The sequence below is a fragment of the Portunus trituberculatus genome, chromosome 28 (assembly GCF_017591435.1).
Source record: "Portunus trituberculatus isolate SZX2019 chromosome 28, ASM1759143v1, whole genome shotgun sequence".
Lineage (NCBI taxonomy): Eukaryota > Metazoa > Arthropoda > Malacostraca > Decapoda > Portunidae > Portunus > Portunus trituberculatus.
The window spans coordinates 12,383,046-12,393,555 of NC_059282.1; the positions used below are offsets into that span (position 1 = coordinate 12,383,046).

Below are 10,510 nucleotides of genomic sequence, written 5' to 3' on the forward strand. Positions count from 1 at the left end.
TAAAAATACAGAATATTATACTATAATTAGAACAATTTGGGCTATGGCCCGTATTAAAACACACACACACACACACACACACACACACACACACACACACACACACACACACACACACACACACACACACACACACACACTTTATAATCTCCCCCTACATATCCCAGTCATTTTCTCCCTTTTTTTCCCTTGGCGTATGGAATATTGAGAAGTTTTGATAGCCACTTCCCTCGCCTCCTGCCTCTCCTCACGCCGCTAATGAGGAGGTGAAGGGCGCCGGGTTCGAGTCCTTGGCGCAGAGAGGGCGGGGCGGCGAGAGGGGAGGGCGCGGGAAGGGAGGACAGGCCTTGCAGCAGCTTCCACCAGCCTCAGTCGCGGTGGCGTTGGCTCAGGACGCGGACCTCTGTTCCTTCCTCCTCTGTCGCCTCTCACTGGACGCTGCGTCGCCCGCCACACCCCACTGCCGGGCCAAGGACCTTCCCTAACTCTACTTCTTCGGCTCTTACAGCATTGGAAGACCCTCAGCCGCGCCTCGCCCACTTTGTACCCACTCCCATTTGTTCCCATGATACGCCCTTCACTTATCTCACGGTACTCTTGAAATAGATTGAAATAGATCCTGTACAGAGTCCTATGTCCTTTGCTTTTCTCCTCACGCCCTCCCACGGCCGTCAACGCCCCCAACCCCGGCCAAAGCTCCCCCATGCGTTCCCTGCAGACTTAAAGAAAGGTTGAGGTGAAGTCGAGTGTGAAGTGTCTCGTCAAAAGGTTCATTTCATGCAGAGTTGGAGCGAAAACGTTGCTTTGGTGAAGGTTTCTGAGCAAACTGCGAAGTGAAACGCGGATTCGAAGCGTGACACGACACTAAACGAAGCATTGGAGGAGGTGCAGTGAAGCAGTGGATCGAAGGGAATTCAATCAATGAGCAAAGTGAAGCGAAACATTAAACGAAAGGGTATGAAGCACTGAGCGTAGCGTGGATCAGCAGGCCGCGGGGAGTGAAGCACAGATCAGATACCATTGAACCAGTGACGCGATAAAAAAAAAAAGTTAAAAAAAGGAGAAAGAAAATAAGTCACACTGAATATTGGAAGCGCCTGAGCGAAGCACCGGACCAAAACGAGAACAAGAGGAATAAGAACAAAATAACTAAATTACAGACAACTACAACGAGGTAAAGAGACGATAAATGAATAATGAGAGACAAAATCTGTAAACTTCGATGGAAACTTAAGAAATAATACAACTTTTGAGGAAACTTGATCCATGGGAGTTAGTCAAGTGTAGAGTGAAGGATGATGATGATGATGATGATGACAATGATGACGATGATGATAATGAGGGCGAAGATAAGAAAGTGAGGCTGTTTCTTCAATTTTCTCAATTTTCTTAATTCTCCAGGTAAGAATATGAATCACACACACACACACACACACACACACACACACACACACACACACACACACACACACACACACACACACACACACACACACACACACACTATATTTAATTTCGTTTGTATTTACGAGTATATTAATTTCACTCTCTCTCTCTCTCTCTCTCTCTCTCTCTCTCTCTCTCTCTCTCTCTCTCTCTCTCTCTCTCTCACTTCATTACGTTAATTCATTCTATTCTGACCTAACTCTTTCCCTCGCTCTCTTTATTTTTATTCTTTTTCTCCCTTTTCCTCCTATTCTTCCTTTATTTCTTTCTTTCTTTCTATATCTACTATTTCTCTTTCATCCTATTTTCCATCCTCCTCCTCCTCCTCCTCCTCCTCCTCTGGTAATTCACATTTGCAACAGAAAAAAGAAAATTCCAAGACAAACAGTTATTTTTTTTATCTTTTATAATATAACTTGTATTTTTCTGCTTTGCTCTCTTGTTAGAACAGTTGTACGTTTGTTTCTCTGTCTGTATGTCTGTGTGTCTGTGTGTCTGTATGTCTGTATGGCTGTGTGTCTGTGTGTCTGTATGGAGTTTTCAGGTATCAGCAGCGAGTGTTCCTATGTGTGTGTGTGTGTGTGTGTGTGTGTGTGTGTGTGTGTGTGTGTGTGTGTGTGTGTGTGTGTGAAGTTTGAAGTTTAGAGGCTGCTGTTGAGAGTTAGCCACGACAAATGTCCCTAACTTCTTTGCAACACTCGGCCTCTTGAGGAAGTTTAGGAAAGGAAGAAGTTTAGAAGGAAGGAAGAAAAGGAAAATTGCTTATGATGATCTGTGTCCTTTTCTTCGTTGTTGTTGTTGTTGTTGTTGTTGTTGTTGTTGTTGGTGGTGGTGGTGGTGATGGTGGTGGTGGTGGTTGATGTACTCCTCGTCAGAATTTTCTTTATTTTTGTTTTCTTTATTTTTTTTTCTTCTTTCATTTTTCTTGTTTTTCTTCGTCTTGTGTTCCCGCTGTTCCTGTTCTTGTTTTTTATTCTTTTTATCTTGTTTTTCTTGTTTTATATATTATTCTACTAAACATATATTATCATCGCCATCATCTCCTCCTCCTCCTCCTCCTCCTCCTCCTCCTCCTCCTCCTCCTCCTCCTCCTCCTCCTCCTCCTCCTGCCTCTCTCAGGTCGTGTTGGATCTGGCAGGTAATTGGACTTTGAGGCTTTGCTACCGAACCAAATTCTCCCTTAACGTGGCTATTTCCTCTCCTCCTCCTCCTCCTCCTCCTCCTCCTCCTCCTCCTCCTCCTCCTCCTCCCTTTACTTTTCCATTCCTCTTTATCGTTTTCTTCTGATTTTCATTTCCCTAGTTATTTTTCTTCTTTTTTTCCTGTATAATCTGTCCTAACTTCTTTATTCCTTCCTTCCTTCCTTCCTTCCTTCCTTCCTTCCTTCCTTCCTTCCTTCCTCCTTCCTTCCCTCCCTCCCTCCCTCTCTCGCTGCTTTCCTCTCTTCCTCTCCCCCCTCCCTCCTTCCCTCCCTCCCTCCTCCTCCTCCTTCTCCTCCTCCTCCTCCTCCTCCTCCTCCTCCTCCTCCTCCTCCTCCTCCTCCTCCTCCTCCTCCTCCTCCTCCTCCTCCTCCTCCTCCTCCTCCTCCTCCTCTTCCTCTTCCAACATCACATCCTCCTCCTCATTTTCTAATTGTGTGTTTTTCTTTTTTTTCTTTTTTGTGTGTGTTCTAATTTTCTCTCCCTGTCCTCAACCTCCTCCTCCTCCACCTCCACCTACTCCTCCTCCTCTTCCTCCTCCTCCTCATCATCATCATCATCATCATCATCATCATCATCATCATTTTCTCGCTCGGTGTAGGCAATTAGCAGTAGCAAGAAGTAGTAATGAGGAACAGTAGTGACGCAGGTTTGTAGAGGCAGGTCACCCTCGCCAAGCCGCCCCCCACCTGTGACTGGCACCTAATCAGAGACTTTCGTTTACCGAGCTACAGTGGTCATTACAGGTACTCTCTCTCTCTCTCTCTCTCTCTCTCTCTCTCTCTCTCTCTCTCTCTCTCTCTCTCTCTCTCTCTCTCTCTCTCTCTCTCTGATCATTCGTTTTGCTGTATTTTATTTCCTTTTTCGTTTTTTTGTGTGTTTAATTAAGTTATCTTTTTATCGGGTTTATCTCTCTCTCTCTCTCTCTCTCTCTCTCTCTCTCTCTCTCTCTCTCTCTCTCTCTCTCTCTCTCTCTCTCTCTCTCTCTCTCTCTCTCTCTCTCTCTCTCTCTCTCTCTCTCTCTCTCTCTCTAACACTCATCATTATACAGATATATATCACCAATGACTGACGCAGACTATTTCCTTCTCATCATAACATCAACTTGATCTAGGACACCCACCCCATCGAGAACTCCCCTTAAGTCCTCCCCTATACCCTCTCTTAGACCACCTCCTTAGTATCCATCCATCAGGACATTCCCTTCCCTTCCCTGCCCACCCCAACAGACACCACCGCGAGTCTTATTCAGAGCCGCAGGGACAAAAAATTAAGTGACGGGGAGGAAAGAGTTGAGGAAATGAAAAGCTGCGGGAATAAATGGCGGTCTTGAAAGGAGAGAGAGAGAGAGAGAGAGAGAGAGAGAGAGAAAAAAAAAGTGAATTAAGTTTGTATTTTGTGTTGATTAGTGTTCAATTCTTTTGTCTTATTTTTGTGTGTGTGTTATAAAAAGGGAGAGGAAGAAGAAGAAGAAGAAGAAGAGGAGGAGGAGGAGGAGGAGAAGGATGGCATTGGTGAGGAGAAAGAATAAGGAAGAACGAAAAGAAGGATGAGAAGGAGATGGGAAAAAAAGAACTAGGATGCGTGTAAAACTGAAAAGAGGAGGAGGAGGAGGAGGAGGAGGAGGAGGAGGAGGAGGAGGAGGAGGAGGAGGAAGGAAAGGAGAGTGACACTAGCGAGAAGAAATATGATGTGAAGGAGAATATGAGGAGGAGGAGGAGGAAAACGCAACAGAGTAAAAATGAAATAACAGCCGGAGGAGGAGGGAAGAAGAAGAGGGAGCGTAGGAAGAGGAGAAGGAAAAGAGAGAGAGAGAGAGAGAGAGAGAGAGAGAGAGAGAGAGAGAGAGAGAGAGAGAGAGAGAGAGAGAGAGAGAGAGACGCATTATTTATTCTCCATCTTCATCCTTTTATATTTTCACAAGTTGAGGCAAAACTAAAATAACGTTAAAAAGAAATTGAGAAAGAACACTTATTTTACTCGCTTTGTGCTGCGCCATATAGAAAACAAGAGGGAACCAGAGACTGTCCTTGTGGTATTCTGGCTCACTCATATCCACCTCACATCCCCTCATACATCCCTACAGCTCCTTATACTCCCTTACACCTCCCTCATATCCCGGTATACTCCCATTACACTTCGCCAAATCCCTTCCCACGCTCTTATACTTTCTCAGTCTCCCTTATGTTACAGACCTTTCTTGATACTCCCTCTTCATATCCTATTCTAACGTCCCTTATATCTTCCTCATATTTTGGCATACTCCCATCACACTCCGTCAGAATTCTTCCTACTTCCTTTCCTTGTACTTTCTTATCTTCGGAGAGCAAGAAGTTAGGAGGGAAGGAAGGAAGGAAAAATTGCTTATGATCACCTGTATCCTTTGTTTCGTTGTTGTTGTTGTTGTTGTTGTTGTTATGTTATCTTCGTTTTTCTCACAAACATTTGATTCTCCTTTTCACATCCTAATCCAACCTAAGCTAACCTCCCCACACTCCCTATTATCTCCTTCATTCGCTGTCATATTACACTACACTTTGTCAAAATCCCTCATACCTATTCTACTATCTTCCAAATGCTTGTACTCTCTTCTCCTCCCTTAAATTATCTCCCTTATTCATACGGACCTTTATTACTTACTTTTCACATCCTAGTCTCCTTTTCTGTAACTCCCTGACACGTCCTGGTATTTCCTTTTACTCATTTCCTTATACTAACTGATGGTCTTAATTGCCTCTGCTTTCTTCCAGGTTTTTTATATTCTTTTACGCTTCTCTAATACCTCTTAGTTACCTACAAATACTCCCTTATCTTCTTTTACACTCCCTTACACTCCCTGACTCTTCTGTTATCATCTTATTCTATCTAACAGCATTTTATCAACTTGTTATTCTTTAGTTTTATTCATTTTTTTATTTTAGTTTTTTACGAAGATAAGGTCAGTATTCAGAAGCGCTGTACTCTCTAACCACGATTATTTTCCAAGGCCACCGAGATGATTAGCAGATAATATAGAAATCTTGTCAAATTTTCTCTAGAACCGTAAAAACACCTTGAATAAAACTTCGTGTAAATATAAATAAATCCTTTTGAAATAATGCAGGTACTTGAGAATACGAGCCCTAGTAGTAGAGGAGGGTGAGCGGCCGGGAAACTTTACCCACACGACACAAGGTTTGGAATGCATTAGTTGGCTTTCCCATAGTAAAGTTTTGCCAGAATAACCATGACAATAGATGGCAGTGGGCTTGTGGTGGGATGATGGTGATAGTGGTGACAGTGGTGGTGGCTGGTAAGTATATAGTATAGAGGAGTTAGGTGGTTGGGAAGTGGTGTTAGGAAACTGGTGGCTGGTGGGTAAGTGGAATAGGAACAATAGACAGGTGGTGAAAAGTGATGACAAGGAGGTGGGTGGTGGAAAGGCTGTGGTAGGTGATAGGAAGGCAAGTGGTGGAAGTGATGACAGTAAGTAGGTGGTGAATAGGTGGTAGGTGGCGAAAAACTGTTAGAGAGGTAGAAAGTATACAAATAAATAGTGGAAATGATGACCAGTAAGTGGTGGAGAGCAGATGGCAGGTGATGAGAAAGTGTTTGATAGTGGTTATAGAAAGCATATAGGTGGAAGTGATGGCAATAGGTAGGTGGTGAAAAATTACAATAATAGTAAGAAAGCGTTAAGTGATTGTAGGAAGGAAGCATAGAGGTAGGTGGTGTAAATGATGACAGTAGGTGGTAGAAAGATGGTAGTAGGTGGTGAAAAAGCGTGAGATAGTATTAAATGCATGTAGGCAGGTGGTAGAAGACTGTAGGAACTGGTGGGGACTTCCTTGACTAAAATGCGATAGAAAACAGTGATTGGTTGATGCTGCGTCTGATCACACGAATCCACATGACAAATAGAAAATAAAAACGAAACAAATCACCGTTACCAACTTTATTAACAGACATCCTAAGGTCATTTTGAGCTATTTCATGTTTATTGACTTGATCGTGTCACATATTCATCCTTGCCTTCGCACTGTACACGAGAGAGGTCACCTGATATCCTCATCTTTTTTTTATATTTCAATATTAATAGTACAGAGTTTTTATCTGTCCTTCCTGATAAACTGAAAATGAGAAGGTAGTTTTGGTGAGCAGACAAACACAAAGACTAAGGAAAGGTCTGTCTCGCTTCCCTGAAAAGTGGATATCAGTATATTCTGGCACACGAACACAGCGAGTGGAGTGTTTACAGAATAGACCAATGAGAATGAATAAAAGAAGAATGATTAGCGTGCGGAGACGAACACAAACTTGTTTACGAGGCTGGAAAGAGAAAACGGTTGAGTAGAAACGTTATTTTCCCTGACTGGTCCATCTACTATATTCGTAATTTTGGAGTGAAATCTGAATAGTCTTGTTTTTCCTATCTATCTGCCCTCAAGACCAACCGCTCTATAATATAAAAAGAATAATACAAACACTGATGAGTAGAAACGCTCTTTTTCCTAACTGATTTTTCTACTTTCATATTCTTTCTTGGTAAGGAAACTATTTTTTTTTATTCAAGCTAAATCTGAACGGTCTTGTTTTTTCTCTTATCTATGTGCCCCCAAGACTAACCTACCTCTCTGATATTCAAGAGAGAGAGAGAGAGAGAGAGAGAGAGAGAGTAAAAGTCAAAATCTTATATCTGGTGAAATATTTGAAGAAGAGGATGAGATGTTGAGAAAGAGGTAGAGGAATAATTTTAACGTTGTGTCCATAGCGAAGGTGGAAGGTTAGGTTAGGTTAGGTTAGGTATGGTTACTGTTCGATTGGATAAGGTTGGGTTGGGCTAGATAGTGTTCGAGTCAGGTGAGGTCTCGTTAGCTTACTATACATTTCAGTGGTGGACAGACGTTGTTTTTTGCAGATATCTCGTTGGATGAGTATGATATTTCAACACACTACCTTGAACATCCATTCGTAATTTATTGTTAACATACCACAGTGCTATATGTGTTTAGGCGTATTTATAGAGAGTTTGTTATTAGAGGGAAAATCTGCTCATCGCTAAAGAAAGTAGAAAAACTCTCTCTCTCTCTCTCTCTCTCTCTCTCTCTCTCTCTCTCTCTCTCTCTCTCTCTCTCTCTCTCTCTCTCTCATTTATCTTGTTCATTTACGTTTTTTTCAATTTTTCTTTTCCATCTTCATTTCCCTTCCTTTGATTTCATTCGTGGATACATCGCCTTTGTTTCTTTGTCTTGCCCGTCCTTGAGAGAGAGAGAGAGAGAGAGAGAGAGAGAGAGAGAGAGCGCACTTCTTCACCAGCAGCATTGAATTTTCACTTTACGTAGCGTTAATGAAACACTCGAAGGAAAGAAAGGAATGAAGAAAAGATTATTGAAGGAAAGGAAGAAGAGAAGAGAAGGAAAGAAAGAAAGAGGACTAATGAGAGTAAGAATAGACTTGTCACAACTTAATATTGGTTTTATCTTTTAGTATTTCTATTATTTATTTATCTTAGTTTCTAGTCTTTTTTTGTACGTTAGGCAATTAATTAGTCTTTGGTGAATCTCTCTCTCTCTCTCTCTCTCTCTCTCTCTCTCTCTCTCTCTCTCTCTCTCTCTCTCTCTCTCTCTCTCTCTCTCTCTCTCTCTCTCTCTCTCTCTGTTAAGGTAGAACGTTATTACACCATCAAAAATAATAGTAATCTGGCTGTCTTGTCATGAGCTCTATAAAGAAAACACTACTACACTATACACTACTATAACCTTCAGTGTAATCTAAAACCAGTTAAAAAAATAAATAAATGAAAAACTCGAGAAAAGGCAGGTAAATCAAAGTGACGCGCAGTTGAACCCGTTAAAAAGGTGGAGGACACACACCAAAACCACACAGATAATCACTCCTGGGACAATATCTTAAGAAGCAGTGGAGATAAAGACACCAAGACGTTTGAAAGACGCCCATCTCATCCTCCTTCCACCCTCCCCCCCAACGTGCCGCCTGCATCATACATACTTTCTCCTCGTAACTTGTCGCCGCTCTCAAGTCAGTCCTGTCAGGCCTTGTCCCTCTTGAGTCCATCCTGCCTCCTCGTGCTGCAAACTTTTCCCTCTGTTGGCTCACTAAATTTGCCGTGCTTGCGAGGACTTTATGAGTGTCCAAACTTTCTTTTTTTTTTTCTTACTTGTGTGTATATTTTTTGTCACAGCACGTATTGCTGGGAACTGTGAAGGGAGGCAGGATAGACAGTGTATGAGTGCATGAACTTCAGTGGATAGCGTTGAATAGCGAGACAGAATTAAGAGAAGATAAACAGAAGCCAGAGTGAAGATGTAAGTTTCCTGGTTGGAGCTGGGAATAGAGTAAAAGAAAGCAAAGTAAACAAGAAAATAAATCAAGAAAGGAAGTTATTGTCATTGAACAGAGAGGTGGAAGGCAAGATGGAAGCATGAGTGAAGATGTAAGTTTTTTTCTGGTTGGCGTGGGAACAAAGTAAAAGAAAGCGAAGTAGACAAGAAAATAAAAGAAAAAAAAAGCAAGTAAGTTGTGATTGAGTAGAGAAAAAAAGGCAAGACAAACAAACTTGGATGAAGACAGTTTATTGAGTGGCGTGAAACAGAAAGATAAAAGACAGGATAGAAAGAGACTCAGACAAGATAAAGTGTGCAGGACTGGTGTGTGACAAAGAGGGAAGAGGATAAATTAGGTTCGGTGTTCTCTTAATCATTGAGTTAGTTTAGCATAGGTGAGGTATGGTGAGGCTAGTGGGGAGTGAGTTTAGTGTAGGTGAGGTGAGATTAGGTTAGGTTAGGTTAGGTGTGGAATGAGTTTAGCGTAGGTGAGGTGCGGTGAGGCTAGTGGGGAATGGGTTTAGCGTAGGTGAGGTATGGTGAGATTAGGTTAAGATTAGTGTGGAATGAGTTTAGCTTAGGTGTTGTTTGTAACGCTGCCATTCCTTACATTTGCAACGCTTCTCCTCACACTAGTCTTGTCATTCTCTTTCGTTCTTCAAGTGTTAAATTAGGTTAGGCTACGTTAGGTTAGGATAGGTAATATTAGGTTAAATTAGATGCTTTGCTACTCCACACCTTCGAAACCCTTTTTTCTTCACACCTGTACTGTCATTCCCTTCCGTTCTTCAAGTATCAAGTTAGGTTAGGTTAGGTTAGGTTAAATTGAATTAGGGTACAGTAGATCAGGTTTATTTAGGATAGGTTTAGTTTATTTTAGGGTATAATACGTTACACTGGGTTAGGTTAGGTTAGGTTAGATTCGGTTTGAGTTGTGTTGGATTCTGTTTGGTTGAGTTAGGTTAAATTACACGTGTTTTGATATTCCTCATCTTTGGAACTCTTTTCTTCACACCTGTACTGTCCTTCACCTCGCCTTCCCCTTTTGTCTCCCTCCTTCAGGAATTTTCTCTTCTCTTACGCCAGGTAATATGAACACTCACCTGCCTTCCCTGTCTCACCTGTCGAGTATTATTGCCTCTCCACCTGCGTGCCTCAACTCCTTTTTTTATCGGTGTCAAGGTTAAATTTATCGGTGTCTTTTCCACCTTGCTCAGTTACAGTCTTATAGTCGTTTTTATAGAGTTATTTTTCTTTTCTTGTTTCCTTTCTGTTATGCTATTACTGCTAACCCTTCTCATATGTTCTCTCTCTCGTTTTCCTTCTTTTCATCTTCATCCTTCTCCTCTTCCTCCTCCTCCTCTCTCGTTTCTCTTATGTCTTATGCTTTATGTCTTCTTCCCTCTTTCTTTCAAAATATTCCTTCTCCTCTTTTTAACCTTCCTCCTCCTCCTCCTCCTCCTCTTCCTCCTCCACTTCTTGTTTTTATTCTTGTTCTTGTTCTTCTTGTTTTTGTTCTTGTTCTTGCTGTTCTTCTTCTTT

At 42.0% G+C, this 10,510-nt stretch overlaps 1 protein-coding gene across 1 annotated transcript in view; it reads left to right on the forward strand.

The window, feature by feature from the left end:
* The first annotated feature begins 301 nt into the window (after positions 1-301).
* Positions 302-10,510, forward strand: part of LOC123510004 (protein piccolo-like) — a 28,599-nt gene continuing 18,390 nt past the window's right edge. Inside the window, exon 1 of the mRNA XM_045264681.1 lies at positions 302-1,401. The gene's annotated coding sequence lies outside the window, so the exon portion shown is untranslated. The remainder of the gene's footprint in view (positions 1,402-10,510) is intronic.